A 22,236-nucleotide genomic window follows, 5' to 3' on the forward strand; every position below is an offset into this window, starting at 1 on the left:
CTGGTCCCTAGCTTCCCGGCCAACATCCCTGTACTCTTCCCAGGCGCCTGTCCTTACTTCCAATTTCTATAAAACTCTTTTTTTCATTTGAATTTTCCTCAGCAGCTCCTTATCCATCCAAGGAGGTCTCCTGGCCCTCCTGCTGCACCTCCTTCTGGTTGGGATGCAACACTCCTGAGCTTGTAGCAGGTGATCCTTAGTGATCTGCCCACTAGTTTCCATTGTGAGAAATGCTTCCTTGTTGATTTTTTCACACATCAGTCATCCTGCCAGCCTCTGCGCTCTTCTATTTGGTGATTTTTCTTCTTCGCTGAAGACTTACAGTCATTTTGGTCTTGGAAGGTTTGACAGCGCTTTGATGGAAGAGTCAGTCTCAGAGAACTGTGAAAGCTCTACCCATCCACTTGGCCAATGCACTGGTTTGTTTTTTCTTTTCACTTTGCTACTGGTAAAACTAAATTAAGATTTCTTTAATTAACCAAGGTTCTGTGAAGACTGGTTAACGTCCTTGTTCATATATTATGAGTTAGATGGCATCTGTAAATTAAGGAGGAATGAGACTGTAGTTCTGAAAATGATAACTTCCACAAGTAGTGTATCACTGAAGTTCCTCCCTTTGTGTGCTGTACATAGCCCCTAATGGTGGCTATTGCTATTTGATGAAAAATATTTCCACAGACATTTTGTTGCTAAAAGCACTTGTAATAAATCTATTTTTATGGTTTATCCTTTAGTTTTGTATTAAAGATTGAGAATAATGAAGGCAATATTATATCCTCTTACATTTTTTGAGAAACATGTTGGTGAACAGCTGGTTAGGCTGAGCAACAAGATGTTATGTAAGATGTCAGTTAAACAGGAACAAAATTACTTTAGAATTTAAAATAACACACCACTTGGTTTTTGTTCCAAAGAAAATCATCTGTTTACCTGTACCTGTCTATGGTTTATCAAACACTGTTACTCACCTTCTGGCTATGCTGTACCTTTATGGCCTGGCACAAAGGAGTGAGGGTGTATTTGGCATACACTAGTGGAAAGGACAGTATGGCTATAGCATTGTGGAAGTTTTGGCGGGTATGGTAATGCTATGTGGTGCACAGAATTAGGGAGCAATGAGTAGTGGGAAGGCCTGGTTATTGCGGTTATTGCTAAATGAGAGCGTGTGGATCACGAAGTGATAAGTGGTGTTAGAAGTTCAGCAGAGGGGCTGGTGGGATGATGTCTCTGTGGCCCAACAAAGAAAATATCAAGTCTTCTTCAGTTGTTCACTCCAGTATTAGAACAAAACAGTGTCATTCTGTGGTGTGTGTGAAGAAGCATGCATAGCACATAGCCATTCCTGTCAGCAGCTATCTTTTTTTCAGCCTTGTAACTAGGTGATGTCCTCCCATAGCTGTTAGGCTTCTGGAGTAGGATCTGTAGGGTCTTCTTTCTCTATGTAATTTTTTTTTGTTCAGCCAATTGGTTTCAGACATCAAGAGAAAGGCAGACTTCTCAAAGATGACAGGGTACCTTGATTTTACAAAAACAGGTAACCAGTTGAAGGGGGGACTGTAAAACGTCCTGTCAGAAGTCTTGATCAACTGTGAAGCACAATTCTGATAAAAATAAGATTCATTAATAGCACAGCTCATGGAACTACTTGGTTTAATTAGTGTTGCATAGCTGAGGAGTTCTTTGCCATATAAGGTTTATTTCAGATGCAAGTTTTCCATTAGCAGACAAACACTATAAATTTTAATTAAAATAATTTAGACTTTGCTCCTCCAAAGGCTGCTGAAGTATCTCTGTTTTGTGTGATTTCTTCTCATATTGTATTGGGAGCCTTAGTGGTGAGAAGATTGGGATGGATGACTCATCTGTCCTTACTGTTGACTATGTTTCATGGAGGATACTATAGATAAGCAATTGGCAACTCTGCACTAGAAGCTGCAAGTTTGTGCTAGACCATGTCATTGGCTACTAAGTGTTACTTAGAGCTGTGTTAGCTAGAAGAACTTGAACTGGGGAAAAGAAAGACTCTGGTGGAGAACAAAACCCAGGCTGGCAGGTGAAAGGGGGGGACAATATGTGGTGTGCTGTGAAATACCAACCTTAAAATTAAGGAAAAAGTCTTTGTGGATCTTTCCTCTGCACATTTGTCAATGTTGTTTGAGTTACAGATGTCAAAAGCAAACCACAGGTTTTGGGGCAGGTAAGATAATGCTTTCTAGCCCAGTTTGGTTTTTGGTTTGTTGCTTTTTTTTTAATTGGTTTTGTTGTTGTTTTTTGTTGGGTTTTTTTTTTTTTTTGCTTGTTTTAAATCACTTGTATTGTTATGTCATAACTCACACTATGTTTAAGTTAGATTATTATAATCCTTTGTCTTTTCTCTATTTTAAATTGGAAAATATCCCTTTTCTTTAGAAACAGAGAATTCTGACTGGTGAGGTTTATAAGTCCAATAGATCAAATTTAGTGTAGTATTAAAACTGTATGTAAGTATTTTTAGTGTTTCAAAATCAAATAGTTCTATAGTAACCAGTAATAGCTTAAAGTTATTCCCACTGTCAGAAGTAGAGCAGTTGAATTAAACCAGTGTTTACCACTTTTTTGAAGTTCACGTGGAATATATAAAGCTTTTGTTATTTCTTTAGTGATTTTTTTTCCTTTTGTAGACAAACTATTTCATATTATAATTTTATACTTGCTTTGCTTATAAATACCAGTCAGAGAGCAGTGTTTTGCGTGAAGGGTTCTATGTAGCCTTATTTCTAGGCCTTGTTCCAAAGTACACAGCTAAAACACTTTATAGGTTTTGTTTAGAGCAGGCTGTTTAATGCAAAGACAACCACTAAGTCATTTTGATGCGATTTTGCAAATAACTGATTTTAGTTCTTTGTTTAAAACTCAAAATGATGTTTCAGTATTGGAGTATGGCTGTTAAAAATGCATGTCATTGTCCTGCATACTGTGCTTTAAAGGGGATCAGAGAACTTCTGAATTTTGTCTGAACATGTGACACTTTTGAAGAAGTCTGCTAGTGAAAGAAAAGGAGAGGACACGAGAATCAATGGTGTGGAAGGCTCAAGAGATCATCTTGTTGCAATCAGTCTGAAGCAGAGAGCTTCCTTTCAACTATTTGGGTAAGGCTGTACCCTGATCTGCTCCTCAGTGCCCATGACTGAAGTTTATGATGCGTGGTACATGCCTTTAGCAGAAAATGAGCAGCCAGCTTTTCATTAATTTGTAACAGAGAGACTGGTGGGAATGTTGTTCCATGCCACGGACAGCTTGTAGGGAATTCCTTCACTGTTAAGCAAGCTAAAAATAATACTCCAGAAAATGTATATTTTAGCCAAACCCTTTGTTTTCTGTACATCTATTTGAACAGGGGTTAAAACTATGCTAGGAAAGTAAAGAGTGAAGTATCCTCCCTCTTGCTATTGTAACCTTGAAACTATTAAGCTCTTGAATACATTTAAGTAAGGATTTAATATTGGTCAGTAATGCTTATATAGGAATGATTTAGAGAATTTGTCTATGTGCAATTTAAAGATTATGTTAGAAAACCCATATGTTTTTAATGCTCTGTGTATCCTTTTTATGATTTTTATGCCCTCTTCCCTCATGTTGATTCTGCAAGGAGACTGAAGTGGATGAGCTAGCCCATCTGTGAATAGATGAGTTGCTGAATCCAATGTCTCACATTAGGCAAAGCTTCAGGAGAATTTCACAGTAGATAAAACCAGTTTCCTTAGCTGCTCTTTGGAGACATAAAGTTTCAAGAAATTTTAATTTCCACAGGAAGTGGGAACAAAGACAATAGCTGTTGGTATGGCCCTTTAAAAATCATGGTGGAATGGGTCACGCAGAGAGAGTTGCCAGCATGGGGAGAGAGAATGGATGCAGGGAGCAGAGCTGTTGTAACTGAGGGGCCAAACACAGGAGGCTGGTTGCAAGGCAAAAGGAAAACTTCCAAAAAGCAAGCAGTGACTTGCAAGAGGGGCACCTTAGCATGGTTTTCTTCATCCAATCCCCAGGTACATTCAAGTATGGGAAGAGCTAGAGGCAGCAAGCTGTCTGTATAGGCTTTTATTTTTCTCCAAAGGAGAGGGGGAAAAAGGAATTACTGGAATATTAAAACAGTATTTTAATCCCCATCTGTGCAATAAATCATTAGAGCACTTGGCTGCAAAGGTGCATTTCTCTGCTTGCTGCAATGTAGTTCAAATTGTCCACCGCTCTTGGCCACAGGGGCTGGAGTTGGTGGGTCACCAGCATGGGGCCACCCTGTCTGATCCTACCAAAGCTGTACTACTGCAGCCCTCTTTCTGTGAGGAGGGGAGGTGGAGAAAGGGACGTTTGCCATGACCTCATTATTTAGCTCATAGCGCGCAAGGAGAAGAGTGTGGAGATCTCATCTTCATCTCTGTTCCAAAGACTGTTCTTATGGCCTTAAACAGTAAACACTTGTAGACCTCTCTGTGGTTCTCATCTCGATTTAAACATTTGTTTTTTGTATTTATTTGGGGAGGATGAGCGAGAGGAAATAGCTGCAAGCTGACCTAGTATCACTAATTTAACCTGGTATGTGTATCTCCCTGAAAGGGTATATATTAGCTGGAAGTACTCTCTTTTTAAACCAGTTTTTCTTTGAAAGCCTGGTTTTTCAGGGCAAAGCGTGCTTTTGAAATCACTGTGGTGGCTTGTTGTGATTGGTTTTGGGGGCTACAATATAGTTTGTGTATCTCTGAATTAATGAAGTAAGAAAATGAAAATACTAGGTGTGAGGTCAAACTGCATAACTCAGAAAATGAACTATATGCAGATCAGAACATATTAGCCAGATGAGTATACGTGCGGGGGAGATCTGTGAATAGAGCAGCTGTCACTCACATGGATGAGGGTCTAACAAACATAACTCCTTAACTTTTTGGGTGGTAATTCTCAAAAGTAACAAAGTTGTGTTTATCAGAAAAACTCTTCCTTAAAATTCAAACAGGAAGCAAATGGAAATCTCATTAACATTGTGTTGAACCAGGAAAATACTCTTAAATTTACAGATACCCTTTTGACTGAATACAGGAATGTATTTGTTTTTTGAAACGGGGTAGAATTATTAAACTTAAAAGCTGTTTGGGGCAATGTAAACATATTTCTTACCCAAAACACTTAAAGCAAAGGAAATGTGCCCTTCGTGCTTTCCCTTAGGAATTAATGCTTTGCTTTAAGTGGTAGTAATTTAGACATCCTATAAATACAAAAAAGTAATGTAAATTATAAGGGAATAAAGTTATTTTATTTATTCCTTCCTCTTTGAAGGAGCGTCTTTCATCTCTTAACTGTTCAGAGCTTCATTAAGAAAGAGACCTGTATTCTACTACATTCCAGAAGCACTAGTAGGAATTTCATGTTTTCTTATGCTCGGACAATATTCTATCAGTTCCTATGGTTTATTACTTATGTTAATGCTGGCTTTAAATTCACACTTGGTTGCTGCATAAATATGACATACAAGGTTGCCATGAAAACTTTTTTTTTTCCCTTTGGTTTTGTTTTGTAGGAATATTAAAAATGTATTTTGGACTCATGTTGGCATCTCAGCATTCCTGTGCAAATCTCAAAGTTGCTTTGTTTTTCTGCTGAAACTATTAAGCATAATTACCATCTTGTGATGAGTTTTATAACAAGGACTTTTGTTCTATAATCTAGACAAAAGCATTAGATCTTTTTATACAGACACAAAATGAATTAAAGAGGATTGTCTCTCCACTTTATGAGTAATTAAAATGTCTTCTCCTACCTCCACTGTTTTTTTTTTTGTTTGTTTGTTTTGTTTTTTTTACAGTTTTCTAAATACTAACTCAGAACATTTCCACTTTTGGTCATCTGGCCCACAAACTGAAAAGTATTAGCCCAAAGCAGATGTTTAAAAGGAGTGTTGAACAAGCTTGTCCTTCCATACAGGAAGAAAAATGGGAGCTGCATCCCTAGGAGACTAAGGCAAGATTCCCAAAGAAATGGAGCTTTTTCATGAAGGTGGAAGCAAAAAAAAAAAAACCACCCAGAATTGTTGTCTGTGGCCACACTGTTGATGTGAAGAGTCGTTTATCCATAGGCTCTTTAATACTGAAACTTAGATTTTACCTGGCTGAAAGGCATCTTTGCCTTCACATCCAGCCAGTTCATGGCTATCGAAAAGCTCTTCAGCTTTTGAGTTTGGTAGTGTTGGTGTGAAGATCCAGAGTATATTCCAGGTTAAATGTGTTGTTCTGCGGTTACAGAGGATACACTTTTCCCTCATCTTCAAATGGTGCCTAACAGGGCTCTTCATTTTTTTCACTTTTCAGTTTTTTCTTCTCTTGTCATTCAGTTCTTTGAATGTGAAAAGGCATTAAACAAAACTGTAAAAAGTTCTTAATAACCAGGACTTTGCCTCTCAGCCAGTATGACCCTGGTGCTGGAATGAAGTCACTGACCAAAAAAGGCAGACCCAGAGTAACAGGGTTCTTGAATGTTAATCATTTAATTGTTTAGTGGTAGGTAGTTGAAAAGAGTAAGTTAAAGCTTTAAATGAACTTAAAGAAATTCACTATGAAGAATTTTGTCTGCAATACTATGATAAACCTGAAAGTCATAAATACATATTTTAACGAAGAACCTCCTTTCTGTTAAAAACTTTGTTTTTAAATATAGGTAAGTTTTCCAAAAGCTCCACAGAGCTTCTGATTTTGAAGATGCAGAAAGGTTTCTGTTTTCTCTGGTAGCAGCAGCTGCCTCTGAATTTCATTCTTTCCAGCTAAAAATTGTAGGCAACATGTGTTAACAAACCAAATGTGATATGCATCCTAATATTACCCAGTGTGAAAAAAACAAAACAAAACAACTCTAGTATGACTAAAGGCTATGTATGTGTAACTAAGTCCCTGGCCTTGCAGGTTCCTGATCACCAGTCCAGGTAACCGTTAGTATTGTCAAAAAGAATCATTCAGGCAACTAAGCTGATCAGGAAGAAGCTTCCCTGAATGGGCTTTTAGAACCACACATAAATATTTTTGGAGTTTGTCTGTACTGTGATCATGGAAATATTACATGTTATTTAGGAAGAAAATTATGATTAGAGAAAATTAAGTAGCATCTAGTTAATTGATCTTTGATTCTAGTCATTAAAAAAAATTGTTTTGGGAGCAAAATGCTTTTGATTGACTTTGTGGGAAGTTCTAATGTAAGGCACAAAGGCTTGAGAGCCAAGCTTAACAGTGATGTATGCTGACAAAACCTGGTTGTCTTTCATTAAAAACAAACTGGTTAGGCTGCAGGAATAAAAATCAAAGAAAACAAAACTCCCCTCCACCCCAGAACACCACCACCAACAAAAAACCAAGCAAAAAACAAACCAGAACTCTTGTCATAAACATAGGCTTTTAGAAGTGTTTTTAAACTTGAGAACATGCTTTACAGATGATTATACATTTACGATCGCGTTAGCTGTTACCTGACATAAGATATATTTGCTCACATTAATATCTGATAGGAATGTTGCAAATGCCTGGAATATAGGCCCAGAAATTAATAGCATTTCGTATTAGTTTCTGTGGTTCTTTTTTTAGTTCAAGCAGATTTTGAGTTAATCATTGGAGTCTTTCATTGCTACACTTGGGAGGATACTCTTTCTAAAACCATTGTTAGCCTGTGAATTTATTTTTAACAAGAATATACATTATTCAGAAGACAAAGGACAGATACTGTTAACTGACAGAAATTTTAAGTAGCATTTCTTCTAGATGACTTGTCATATGCTGAAATGGGAACGCTGTACCTGGATGCATAATGATGAATAGCTTTTGCTGAATGAACATTGCTTCCAGATAGCCAGAAAAAGTTGCAGAAACTGAAGTGTTTGTTCTAGTGTACTGGTATCCTTGCTGAGCATTTTTTCATTGTGAAATAATCTATCCTGCTTTTGATCTGTGAAGATACATACTTTCTGTTGCTGATAAAGGAAGCTGTCTCCTGTTATGTACAGGTTACATTTCTGATGTCCATCCTCAGTTCATGATTGTATGTAAGCCAAGGGTTTGTCATATGATGAATGCATGTAGTGCTGTGCTTTTGGGTTATTATCTGTAACTTGTTTATTGCTTATGTCAAATATTTCTGACGGATCAAAACAAATTTATAAATCCCAACTCTCTGAGATACGTTTTTTTGACCGTGCCTCAAAATTTGGAGGATAAAACCAGATTTTAGGATCTTAACAGTGGGTGTCTTGGGAATTAAAATGATGTTTAAGGTTATTTAAGACTTGAAGAATAGCAGTTCTATCTGTTATCTGGCAGCTAAGAGAAGCCCTAAAGAAATAAAAGAAATGCCTTTATTTAATCTTGGGTTTTACTCATCTATTACTTCCTTTTATCTTTGATAGCTATCTTTTTCTCTCTCTGTGAATTGTTACGTAACTGGAAGAAAGATCACTACAAACTTCTGATCTGTTTCAGCAAGGCTGGGATGAGGATTTTTAATTTAAATAAATTACATGTTTTGCACACTGGGATGCTTGGCTGATGTGTTTTAATGGAGGACATTTCAGGTTTCAAAGAAATCAGAGATGCCATTTTGCACGAGCAAGCCCTTTTTAAAAGTCAAAGTAGTATCAAGCACAAAACAATCTGCTCTCAAAAACACAAACTTAGAATAACTAGCCTTGCTAACGCTTATTTTACTGGATGGCATACTAGAAGTGGAAGTGTTGTTGAGTGCTTGACACATTCTTCAGTATGTGTGGTAGAATAGAATTTCCTTCTATGTTAAGTACCTGTCTTCTTACTTAGCTAGGAAAAGGGGGGATCAGTTCAGCTTTGCACATGAATACTCCTTTGATCCAAATATTCTCCTGATACTTTTTTTTTTTACCTTGTTTTCCAGGGAATTGGTATAGAGTAAGATTAAGTTCCAAGCCACTGTCGTTGCTCCTGTAAAGTGAAAACTGGTTATCTTATTTTTCCTTGGTTCCTATTTACTTTCTTTAATTTGCTGTCTTGGTATCCATCCCTCCTTATTTCATAGTAGACATTAAATAGCTGCTGTGATATTTTAAGAAGTTACAAAGGGACTAACAGGGATTTCTTTTCTGTCTCAGTGGCTGAATGTTATGGTGCTTTTCCTCCCTCCTCTGCTGCTGGAAACATGATTGGATTAACCTAGCCCCAAACTGCTGTATGAAAACCCTCTGCTCTTCACTCAAAAAAGTCAGTACGATTCTGTGAATCATTTTATGAAAATGCTGGATTGAGTTTCAGGCTTTCAGCCTCTGCTGATACATTAAATTCTTCATGGTATTGGCAGGGAAGAGGCAGGGGACCTTTCTTTAGCTAGATAAGGATAGCCAGGCTCTTCTCAGTGGCAAACAATGAAAGGACAAGGGGTAATGGGTACAAATTGGAGCACAAGAGGTTCCACTTAAACCTGAGAAGAAACTTCTTCTCAGTGAGGGTGACGGAACACTGGAACAGGCTGCCCAGGGAGGTTGTGGAATCTCCTTCTTTGGAGACATTCAAAACCCGCCTGGACACGTTCCTGTGTAACCTTATCTAGGTGTTCCTGCTCCGGCAGGGGGATTGGACTAGATGATCTTTTGAGGTCCCTTCCAATCTCTAACATACTGTGATAAGCAAAAGAAGTGTCAACTCCAGATGCCTTGAGAGAGAGACTCCACACAAGCTTTTAGTTCAGTTGCAGAAGGACAAACTGGAAAAGACCCGTGGGACTTCCATGTGTATTGAATTGCATTTAGCCTTTTGGTCGCACAGAAAAAAAACAAGCTACAGAGGTCTCTGAAATATATGTAGTCTTTTGGGTATAAATATGGGGGTGTTGCCCTTTTTTAAGTATTTATATATGAGTATATGCATGTATATATAAGATACAGTATTTCAGGACATGGTATTGGCATAGGGCATTCAAGATTAAAAAAAAATGAGAAATACCTATCTTCCAGAGCCCATATCATATGGAAGAAAAGTCAAATCTCTTCCTTGGGACATTTCCCAACATTTGAAGTAAGTGAACTTCCATGGGACTGGTGCATAACTCAGCAGCATGGATTCTTGGCTTCAGTGCTCTCCTGGCATCAGTAGAGTTGGATGTGCAGGAGGCAATTTTGTTCATTTACTTATCTTTCTCTGCAGACAGTTAATGACTTGTCTAATCTTCTATTTCTGGCAGGGAGCCTTCAGTGATTCTTTACACGAAATAATTTAAAAGGAAAGAATAAAATGCAAAGTCATTATTGTTTGCAGTTTGATGATAGGTATAGTAAACGTGTCTGTCTAACCTGCCTGCTTTTTGTGTAAAAAAGGGTATTTGTTGTATCTTGATCCTTAGCCAAGCAATATTATGTATCTTTTTAATGTTTTGGTGGCATTACAGTTTGATAGAAACATCTCTTCCAAAGTACAGCACTGTCTGGTCACATGCACTGCATTATAAATCTTCCCTTTGTGATATCCTTTAAGTTACTTAATGAAATTGAAAAGATATAATTATTATACACATCTTTGTGATCTTTGTGCCTTCTGACTTACAGAGCTATTTATCGATGCATTTTAAATGGAGTCCTAATTAGTAATGTCAAGTAAAAATTTTGCTGAGCAGAATATTTTTGGAGCCCCCCTTTGTCCATTGCTGTAGAAGGCAGAATATTTTTTATTCCCTTATCTGTATAATTTCTTTTTACATGAATTGCAAGCGTTCTGTTATTTGAGCTTAATTCTTCTGCACCTTTCCCCCTGTTTATCTCTCAGAAGTCTCTCTGGTTCTCATTCATGTTCTTCATCTCTTTCATGCAGGGTTATGCAGTGTTTCAGCGCTGGCTACGTATGGGACTACTCCAGTTTAACCTGGTTTCCACTGATTTCAGTACCAGTGCAGTGATGGGGAAACAGAACCAAAAATAACAATGCTTCATATTTTACAAATAAAGTGGTTTGGTTAGGAAGGGGTGGGTTACTTTTTTTTATTGGTTTGGGGTTTTTTTTCAGTGTGGAGCTTCTGTTTTTGTCCACATTTCTAGTCCTAATTACTGTGGAAAAAAGTATAAAGACACTTCTCACAATATCAGACGTAATCTTGGCCATCTGCAGTTTTAAGAAAACACCAAGTATTGTGAAGGTCACAGTAACATAGTAGGAGTTGGCAGCAGTGTCTGATTTCTTTGACTGAGTCATCGGTTTGGTGTGACTGAACTGAAATTTTGGCCATATAGGTCGTATGACAGGTCCATATAGATGACTAATTGTTACCTTAATCTCAGAATTAAGTTTGTTTATATATATATATATTTTTTTTTTTAAGGGTCTTTCATCTACCCTGAATTACTCCCTGTGTAGTAATTATACCTGTGTAATAAAATACCCTCGCATCTCTGTGAATTTCCTTCTCAGTCACTGTAGATAATGTCACTCTTGCACTGATTATATGTATAGGTCAAAGAAGAGTCCAAGGTAATGTCATAAAGCCAAAATAAAGTAATTAACTGGAGGTTCTTTTAATTCAGTATCTGATAATAGACAGTGGCCTAAACTACAGAGGAAACTTGCACTGATGCTTTCCTTGTCTCCACTGCTCTGCATCTTGAGGACTCACTGGGTCAAAGGAGGCAGTTGCTGTGTTTCAGGCTATCAGTGGATCTTTCCTTCCTTAACTTGTCTCAGTATTTCTTGAGCAAATTTGGAATTTAGCATCCACAGCAAACTGTGACAGATTTCCTAAGCATAACTGAGTGTTCCATGAAAGAAACACTTCCCTCAACCTTATATTTCCCAGTATGCCTTGTTGCTGTCAGCACTTGAATTAGCAAACACATTGAAGAGTTTTTATCTATTCTTCCTTTCAATGCTTATCAGCATTTTACAGAGATCAAAAGAAAATACATCTTTGTGTGTGATCAGTCCAAAAGATGGTGACTCTCAGACTGTCACTGCCTCGAACATTCTGTCACAACTGCGGAGCTCCATGACAAAACCATGTATTTTCTGTGCAGTTCTGCAGAATTTTGCCACTTTTGCAAAGTTTACCTGACAGGACATAAAATAGATTTTGACAGTCTTGGTAAAGCACAGGGACACAAAATAATGATCTTTAGGAAGAAAAGCTGGATTTTGCTTCGCCTTTTTAGTTATAGTGGATGACTTCTCAAGCACTTATTAATGATTTCCATCTGACAACATCTTAGTTTTTTATCTTACTTAGAAAAGAAACAAGAACATTCAGCAAAAAAGCTTTTTAGACTCATGGTGTTTTCCCTTTGCACTTTGGGATACTATTACACATGCTTATGATTATACACTCTGCAAACAATTGTCAGAAAAATTCATCTGTTTTCCAAGTCCCACAGAAGAACAGATGTGGAATTAAGTTTCAAACAATGTACACTTAATCACTTACATGTGGACACAAAATGAACTGGAGCTCAGTGGGAACTGATTGGGTCCTTTGTTAGCTGAGCATAGAGTGGAGAATTTGCCTTTTTCTTAGGCTTCATTCTCTGACAGTCCTTTGAAAACAGGACTAATAAATGAACAAGAAAAGAGTCTGTTTCAGATATTTAACTCTATCTAGAGAGCCAAAAACTCAGGGGACCACCTGAATTGAGCTGGGGTATATTATGTGTATGAATATGAAAGAGAGATTGTGTATGTATGTGTAATTTTCTTCCTTTATTTGAGAGCTCTTTTGATGCTGTAAAGGATATTGAGGAGTAAAGTAGCTGCATATAACCTCTGTGCTTTCAAACACAATGATTTAAACCAACCAGCTCTGGCTGTAAGTGATTTCAAGTCAATGTTCAGTTGCTGGAATACCGTAAGAAAGCAGTTATGTTAGAAAATTTACTCATGTTATGTTCTAAACCTCAGCCTTCATTGGAAAATCGCTTAAAAAGATAGTCCATACAGCCACTTCAGAAATCTATTCTTGAGGGAGGAAAGGTTAGTAGTTAGGTTCTCTAGAACTCTACAGCTTCAAACTTTACAGAATCAGGGCATTGGACAGTCACCAGGCAGTCACCAAAAGTTAAGGAATTGTCAGATTCTCATTTTTGGAGTTAATTTCTTTGTAATTGATAGGAAACCTCATGGAAATGGGGCTACTGATTATTGTTCCTAGTGTGATCGCTCTCTGTCATGTATGTATTGGTCTTGGGAAAAGAGTGTCTACTAATAGGAATCTGCAACCTAACAAATTTATTGCTCCTTAAATTTTGACAAACTTGATTAAAAACCAAGGTTATATATTGTTTCAGGGTTTATAGTGGTTCCTTGAAAGCTTTTACACACCCTTGGAAGTTTTATAATTGGTCTTACATTTTATATTGGAAAGTAAAGACGGCTGTGAACTCAGTTGCTGATAGTTTGTCTCTGGAAAATAGAGCTATGCCTCAAATTTGAACTGGGGAATGAGGAGATTAGTAGTGATGTATTTTCCAGCCTTTCATGGAGTAGGAATGGGAATCCTCCATCTCACTGCCTTGTTAGCTGTTATTTAACTTCTCACCTTGCATGTTCATTAAATGGCCAATGCCAATTAAAATGTTCATTGCTAATATAATAGCAAAATACAGTGCTTTTGAGAGATGGAGAGAACAGAAGGAACTTTCAGAAATGTTTGTTATGTTCCAGAGAGGTGTTGTCTCTTAGTTGAACTGCTGGAGAGAAAGGTTATAGTAGAGTTTATGTATTCTTTTAAAAAAAAATTTCATATGGATTTCCTGAGGCTGTTTTGCTCATGCTCTGTGAAGTGGTAGATTTCTTTCTTTTCTTTGTTTTTGGGGAGGTCTGCTTGACCTTAGTTTTTCATGTTTTGTTTCAAAATAATCTTCTTTCATGGATATTAATTTGTTTATATGCTTTTTGAAAGAAAGAAAGAGATAATAACATTCAAAATAAACATCTTTATACTCCCATGTCTTGTTTTTCAGCCTTTGTCTAGAATGACATAAATGGCTAAGTACTTCATGTTCTTTAGACATGACTTCATGAATGTAGTTGATTTAGATATTTTGTGAGTGACCAAGACTTTTAACAAATGAAGTTGTCTGTTGCATTTACTAATCAAAAGTATGGGGTATGGCCAGTAGTTCTGCATGAGGCTGGTAAATCTCAAATGAGAAACTTGATTTTTAACGTGTAATATTTTGAGAGTATTTTAAATGGACTTAGAATGCATGCTGTGGTTTTAACCGTGGGGTTTGGAGTGGTCTTAAGCTATTAAGTACATACTTCTTAGAGGTGACTGGAAGATATCCTAGTGTATTCAAAAATATACAGACCTTTGGATGAGAAGACCCTTGTAAAGGAGTCTGTTCTCTTATTGCTGTGGGCAATAGGTTGTACAGATTTGTTTCATCATGTCATCAGCCTCCAGTGTAAACCTAAAAAGGGTTCTTGCCTCTGCTTTTGTTGTTGAAAGGCTGTTGCACAATCTTGCTCTTTCAGACAGTTTAGAACCTGCATCTTAAGTGTATTCAGAGTCTTTTTACAGTTATTTTATTCCTGCTGGAGTGCTGGCTTTTAATTTAAATATCTTCTTTCTTCTTGCTAATTAGCTGCCTACAGTAACTGTAAGAAACAATAATAATTTTGTGACCATTTTATTAGGCTAAAGAAGGCAAGACCTCATATTTTTTTCTTATATCTTTTCCTTTGATCAGTACAGTATTCCTTCCATGTTCCTTATCTACCTTGGATGACTTCCCCTCCTGCTTGATTATGGATAATAAGAATTATATATAGTGCTCAATGCAAGACCTCACTACACTGGATTCTTCAGCAATTGGTAGCTCTCCTGTGGGCTAATAAATTTTTTTATATATTTTAAGATTATAGTGGCATTCATCACCCCCATATCTAGTTAAAGGTATTGCCTGAAAGGCTCTAAATCAGTTATAACATGCTTCTGAAGGTCTCCCTCTTCTCAAAATTATAGGTACATATTAAATAACCATTCTTTAGGATTTAAAGCTACTAGTAAACTTTGTAACTGTGAATCTGGTGGAGATAGCCAGCAGAACTGTAAGAGGTTTTTTCCTTATTTTTTCAAAATTAATTGCTTTAATATAGAAATTAACCATTTAATGAGAAAGTGCATTGGTTGGTTTGGGTATTTTAAGTTATAAACCAAACTCAAATTAAGTGAACCAATTTATATCACCATCTTGCTTTCTCAGTTGGAGACATGAGGAAAGCAAGGAGTCTTCCTTCACTCCCACAGCTGAGAAAAGCTAAAGGAGAAGACATCAAATAATTTTAAAAGCTTTTGCATCAAACTTACATGTTTGGGTCAGGTAAATATACTCCTGTGAGTTTCAGTTAAGCATTTTAGGGGGGGATTTTATCATGTTACCGTAAACTTCCTTGCACATTGAGTAACTGCCTTTAGAAATGTAAAGGTTAGTGACTGAAGATAAGCAAGCAGGAAGCTAAAAATGCATATTCAAGGAAAACATGTCTGACTGAAATTTATATTCAGTTATTTGTAGTTGAAATTTAACCGGTTGGAAAGGACTGACAAAGGTCAGTTTTAGCCTCAGCTGGGAAGAGGGATAAAAAAAGTGGGATAGCCTTCTCTGTTTGCTCCCACCCCTCCCACACCCTTCTACCCCTCTACCATTCCTATTTGATTTGACTCCTTCATGGATTATTGTGCAAACCCATTATTTGAGTCTGAAGTTGGCTTGTGGCACTTCAGTTCAACTTTGCAAGCGTGTTTGTATAAGAAATGATAAAGAGAACAATTAGTATGTCTTTTTAAAGAATTACTTTATAATAATCTTGAAATGAAAAAGAAGCAGAAACTGAGATCTGGTTTTGCCCTGTTTCCTACATGTTTAGATATGTTTCTCCTCTTTCTTTTTACATCTATACATGGATACAATCTTTCATAATCTTGTATTACTAGGACATTTTCTGAAAAGATTGTCTCTATAGCAGTGTTTGAGCAAATTGGCTCCAGAGAAAGCTTGAAATGACAAAAATTACAAAGGCAAAGGAAAGCTGTTTGTGGCAAACAAAACCACAGTTAATATATTTCTTAGTTGCTGTTCAATTCCCACCATCCCTGCGGCTAACTAATTCTTCTGTCTGCAAACTGAGTATAATTTTTAACTCTTACCAACCAGCAGCTAGCTCATTTCCCCTTCCTTGGGTTAGCATCAAAGGACACTGCCTCTTTGTAAGCTTGTAAGCTCTTGCTGTAAATGCGGGCTGGATAGAGATGGCTCATAACTTTCAGGTGTCTGTAGAAACTGCAGGATGTTCTCCAGAATGGGAAAACTGGGCAGATAAGACTTGAGTAAAGATTTTCATTTCTGTAACATTCTTTTACTGAAACACTCAAGAAAGTCAGATGAGATCGTGCTGAAGGTCTTGTCTTCGTATATTTTTTTTTTATTTTGGGGTTTGGTTTTTGGTTTTTTTCAAGACTGAAAATCAGTTCTGAGACATAAACTGGAGAAGAGCTGAAAATAAGTCGATGTGCTCTAAGCAGCAATTTTAGCTTTGAATTAAGGTCTTGAGAGCATGGTAGGCCTATTGGTTGGATAATATGCAGACAGACTATTTTCTGTAGGAGGAACTTTGCTTTGAGGTCAAGTTGAATGGCCTGTATCACAGTATCACAGTATCACAGTATCACAGTATCACAGTATCACAGTATCACAGTAGGTTAGAGATTGGAAGGGACCTCAAAAGATCATCTAGTCCAATCCCCCTGCCGGAGCAGGAACACCTAGATAAGGTTACACAGGAACGTGTCCAGGCGGGTTTTGAATGTCTCCAAAGAAGGATCCACAACCCCCCTGGGCAGCCTGTTCCAGTGTTCTCACCCTCACTGAGAAGAAGTTTCTTCTCAGGTTTAAGTGGAACCTCTTGTGCTCCAATTTGTACCCATTACCCCTTGTCCTTTCATTGTTTGCCACTGAGAAGAGCCTGGCTCCATCCTCGTGACACTCCCCCTTTATATATTTATATACACTAATAAGGTCACCCCTTTGTCATTCAACAAAATCATTATATGAATCACTGAAATGTTTCATTATTAAAAAGCACCTCTTCACTTGTGGAAGGTCACAGGTAGTACCTATGGGTGCTTTAATTTGTTAAGTTTCTTTTATATCTATTTTTAAATTGCATTTATGAAAATGAAAGCTGTAAGGAAGGCACGAAAATTAGGCTGATATAGAATATGTGCTCAAGGTAAACAATGTTGTTTTCCTGACACCACAGAGCAGTTTGAAATTGTGTTTTGAGGACTCTTAACAGCTTGTTTGTGTTTTAGTAAGACAGCCTCTAGTTCTGTGTTTGGTTGCTTTGTTAGATATCTTGTCGTAAATGTAAAGCAAGTTGAATGTTAAAACAAGTCTGCTTTTCTTGGGGTGGAGGGGAGGTGGAGGTTTGTGCTTCAGGCATTTTTTATTTAGGTTGAAACCACAAAACAAATAGGTTCACAATTCAGTCCTGATGCGGGGGTACTGTAAAACTCAAGGAATTTTATACGGCAGTTGGGACGGACATCTTAATGATTCTTTCACTGATTTGTAATAATCCCAGCTTTTGTCACGAGGATGATCCTCTGGCTATACCTTTGGCCTGAGAAGGAGGTGTTGGATTGAAAACAAAACAAACAATGCAGCTGTTCATTTAAAAAGTGTGTGTGAGTGTATGAGATAACAGGTCTTTTTTTCCAGACTGTTACAATGATAGCTCTGCAACCTTTTGCAACAGGCTCAAGCTTTCTACTAATCAAATAAACACTGCATTAATTGGTTATGCCTTAACAAAACTCCACATTTGCCATCTCAAGGCCTTTGGGAGAAGATAATGAGCTCTCCCTTGGAGTCTTTCTTTTCCACTTCTGCCAGCAGAGAGCTTTATTTGTAAACTTAGCATTTTGCAGGCCACAGTGTGTGGTAATTTGGGAGCAGATCACCCCCAGAGTAATGTAGCATTACTGCTAGTAATACTCATCTGAAGTTGTTATTTTATTAAGCCAGCTGACATTTAGGAAGAATAGTCTGAGCTGGTCGAGTGATTCTAGTGCACTGCTGAGGAGGATGCTACCGGTTAGAGCATTTAATTAGCAAGCCAACCTCAGGGCCCCTGGGGCAGGAAGGGGCCTCAGCCGCCCCTGAGGCCTGCCCACACTCTTGCCTGGTGGCCCAGGAGCCTGCTTCAGCCCAGCCTGGGGCCATCAGTCTGTGTTGGAGCTGTGTTGCAGTGTGTGTCCCTGCTTCTGTGGGGTTGACCTGGAGCCTGCCTTTGCCCAGTGACTGCTGGGCTGGCCATGGGACCTGTTTCTCTCACCACCCATGTCGAGGCAGCAGGTAGCTGTGCAGTGCTGGCCCCAGGGTGAAGCTGCTTTCTGAGACACTTTTTTTCTGGTCCGTCTTGGTTGTGGCCAGGCTGCAGCCACCTAGAGCAGCTTTATGGATAAAATTGAGACACGGAACTTTTATAGTGACTGTGGATGTTCTTGTTGGATATGCTGCAAAGCTGCTGGGTTTGGCAGCTGCTTGGACTGGCAGAGGTGATGGGTTATAGGGAGCAAGACTAAAGTGCTGGCTGTGGTGTGACTTGTGGTGCTGCTGTGGGAGGGTGACTTGCCTTTTTGCCTTATTGTCTCTGTGACACAGAGACTTGACTCAAGAAGCCTGTTGTAAAGTAAACTTGCTAAGTCCTTTTACACCTTTAAAGTAAATAGTTCGTGTCCTTTTATCCTCATGGGTAAAATAAAGATAAGATTTCCCACTGATTTCAGTGAACATTGGATTGGGCTCCTGGCTGATACTCTGTTTTACTAACTTCAAATAAATTTTTATGCTTAGGTAAAACTAACTGTAGAAGGCAAAAGTAATTTTAATGGATAACTACACTAAAAATAAATCTGCATAGATTTTGCTTCAGTTAGTAATGCCTGACTTGTTAAGAAATGCAGTAATTTGATTCACTTATCACTCAGGTGCTTATTATATTAGGTAACAGGCTAAGAGGGATCTTTTATTCACAGTGCAGGTCTCTCAAATACTTCTGTATTTATCCTGTTTAGTTTTGTGGGAATTACTAGGATTATAAAAATGTAATATTTGGTTTAAACATTTTAATGATGTGTAAAACTATGCTGTACCACTTTCTCGGTTAAGGTGGTGCAGTGGGAAAACAGGCATTAAAAGCAGGGATCAGCAGTGTATTAGAAGTACATCTGGCTTTTATTAGGTGTAAACTTCAGGGCAGGTGCATTTGGGTGAAGTATTTCTTGTTGTTTAAAAAAGTGAGATTTTTTTTTTTGTTCTTATTGAAATACCTTGCAAATTATGTTGGTCTCTATGGTATGCACTTTTGAATTTGCTTTAAATTACATACATACAGATATGTAGCATGATCTTCTGGATTGAACAAATTAGGTAGATAATGCAAAAAGGAAAACTTTTTTTTTTTTGTTAGGTTTGTGTGAAACAGAATAATCAGACTGAGAAATGTTAAAAAATCTATTGTACATCTCAAGCTGTTAGTTTTCTATGGTGTTTAGCATTGTAATTCCTTTAGTTTTGGGATTTTTATTTATCCTGCTAGTAGTGTATCCCTGAAGAAAATGCTTTCTCCTTGTTTTGCTGTTATTTCTGAAGGTAGCACTAATGATGCCTGTGAAATAGTTTGGGTTTTTTTTTTTTTAATTTTATTTTATACTGTTTTGTTTTATACTGTTCTGCACTGATAGCAAAATACAAAGAACCCATTGAATGCATTATTTCTATTTATAGTAACATAATTGGTCATGCAAACCTTCCTGAAGTATTTCTTTGATTTGGATAGTTACGGCTATATAATACCTGGAAGTATCACACAGTAGTATATCTGAAGAAAAAGTGACTTGAAAAGGATATTTTAAGATACAGCGGATATATCTGTATTGTTTTTTTAGTATTATTTTTGCTGAGGAGCCCGAGTATACCCAATTCCTGTTGTGTATAAAGCCAGGGTATGTGAACAGGGCTGTTATCAAAACAACTGTTTTCTAACAATGTCCAGCCTATTTGTTTCTCTTGTTGACTGTAAATAAAAAACCTTCAAATGAATGGCTTGGTATAGAGACATTTTCTCACTGAGTTGTACTAAAACACTTCTCCTTTGTAAGTGAGAAGTGAGTTAAAAAGAATGTAATGTTTTCTTCTTTGGGGGGCATGGGAGGCAGCCAAATTTGCAGCTAGTTAAGTAGAAAGGAAGAAATGTATTTTGATGTATTTTCCCCAACTGTTCTAGAATCCATCTGAGTTACTGCAAAATTTGTAAGAAAAAGCTCCTGAGAGAGAAAGTGAGAGCATACATGTGTTTCTCTCATTCTTATTTGTTTGGGAGGATTTGGGTTTCATTTTGGCCAACTGAAGCATAAGGAAAGTGCACGCTGCCTGTGTGGTGATGAGGCAGTGGAAAGCATGTGGAGTTTCTTCTTGATAGCTTTGTCACAAATGTGGTAAAAAAAGAGAGCCTTTCCTTTTACTATAATACTTGCTGCCCTTTCTGGGTGTGTGTTATTTCTTGTGTGGGTGAGGATGATCATTGCTGTGACTTTGGAATAGAGAAGACTCTTCTACAACCTGCTGTATGTGGGCTGATCCTGTCTTACCCTTCCCAAGCCTCTTTTCTTTCTTAGGAAGCCTAGACTCCAGGCAAGGAAATTTTTCTTGAAAGCACCAATTAATTCTAATTGTTGGAGCAATCCATCCTTTTCACATAATTAGAATTGATCATGCTTTTTGGGGGTGCTTGAGTCTAAAAAAAACAATTTGGCCTTTCTTGTTCAGGAAAGGTAGTCTCTATCCATGAGAATACTGCTGTATTTTCATTGCTGTGTTAACTCCTTCTGAGACAGAAGAAGAACATTTGAATAATCACAGCTACTTAGCTGAGTCGTTTGTTATTTGTTTGGGGGGGGGGGTGGTTTGTTGGGGTTTTTTTTGTTTGTTTGTTTTTTTTTTTTCCTGAAGAAATACTCCATATGCCAGGAACTCAGAGGCCATTTTAAGCTGTGCTTGAATTTTCCAGTGCTCCAAGTAGGTTTTCCTCTGTCTTCTGCAGCACACTCTGTTATGATTTTTCTGTTGTTAAACTATCTCACCAAGGCCAAATTGTGGCTCTTTGTTAGAGTCTACTGACCTTGATCTTGTATGTAGGGGAAGTTTCTTCATATATCCTGTCCTGATGTATGTATAAAAATGTACAATTTATTATTACTGTGTGGAATTCTGTAGTTCAACCTTACCTTTATTGCTTTACTTGATTACTTTTGGTATTGGGGATCCAAAACTGAATATGCTGTTCCAGATGTGTATTCCTGTAATGTTGGCTAAAGGTAAGCCCGCTGTCGAGACCTCCAGCTCCAGTTCAGAGCTGTGCCTTGCATAGTCAGTGCCCAGCCTGTCCAAGGGACTAGCTCATCTCAGGTACAGGACTTCATGCCTGCCCTTCCTGAATTCCATAAAATCTTGGGGGGGGGGTGGAGGGGTAGTGGAAGGGGTTTGGAGGTGCAACATTCACCCCACATAAATTTGTGCGGTGAACATTCTATGTAGTTCAGGTTTTTATTCCAGCAGTTCATGAACTCTTGGTATTTCTCCTAAGTTATATCTGATTTTAAAATGTTGTTATAAATCAGAGTAGAATATACAGATAATTTTAACTGTATTTTCAAATCTTGGTATCCTTTATTAGTAAGATGTAGAAAAAGATGCAATTTTGTGCATGATTAGGGATTTAGTTGTTACTCCTTCATAGAATCACAGAATAATAGCATGGTTTGGTTTGGAAGGGATCTTAACAGCTCATCTAGTTTCAACCCCCCTTCCACAGGCAGGTACATCTTCCCCCAGACCAGGATGCTCAAAGCCTCATCCAGCCTGACCTTGAACATGGCCAGGGATGGGGCACCCACAGGTTCTGTGGGTAACCTGTGCTAGTGCCTCACCACCCTTGTTGTGAAGAGTTTTTTCTTAACATCTAATCTAAATGTCCCCTTTTTCAGTTTAAAGCTGCTCCCCCTTGTCCTGTAAAAAGTCACTCTCCAGCTTTCTAGTAGGACCCTTGTAGGTACTGGAAGGCTGCTCTAAGGCCTTCCCAGAGCTTTCTCCAGGCTGAACAACCCCAACTCTCTCAGCCTGTCTTTACAGGAGAGCTCCAGCCCTTTCATCATCTTCATATCCTTTCT

At 37.9% G+C, this 22,236-nt stretch overlaps 1 protein-coding gene across 6 annotated transcripts in view; it reads left to right on the plus strand.

The window, feature by feature from the left end:
• LHFPL2 (LHFPL tetraspan subfamily member 2) overlaps positions 1 to 22,236 on the plus strand; it is a 125,766-nt gene that overhangs the window by 44,464 nt on the left and 59,066 nt on the right. The window lies entirely within an intron of this gene.

The sequence above is a fragment of the Neopsephotus bourkii genome, unplaced genomic scaffold (genome assembly GCF_033783945.1).
Source record: "Neopsephotus bourkii isolate Nb327-2 ecotype Australia unplaced genomic scaffold, CSIRO-AGI_Nbou_v1 NB_1740, whole genome shotgun sequence".
Lineage (NCBI taxonomy): Eukaryota > Metazoa > Chordata > Aves > Psittaciformes > Psittacidae > Neopsephotus > Neopsephotus bourkii.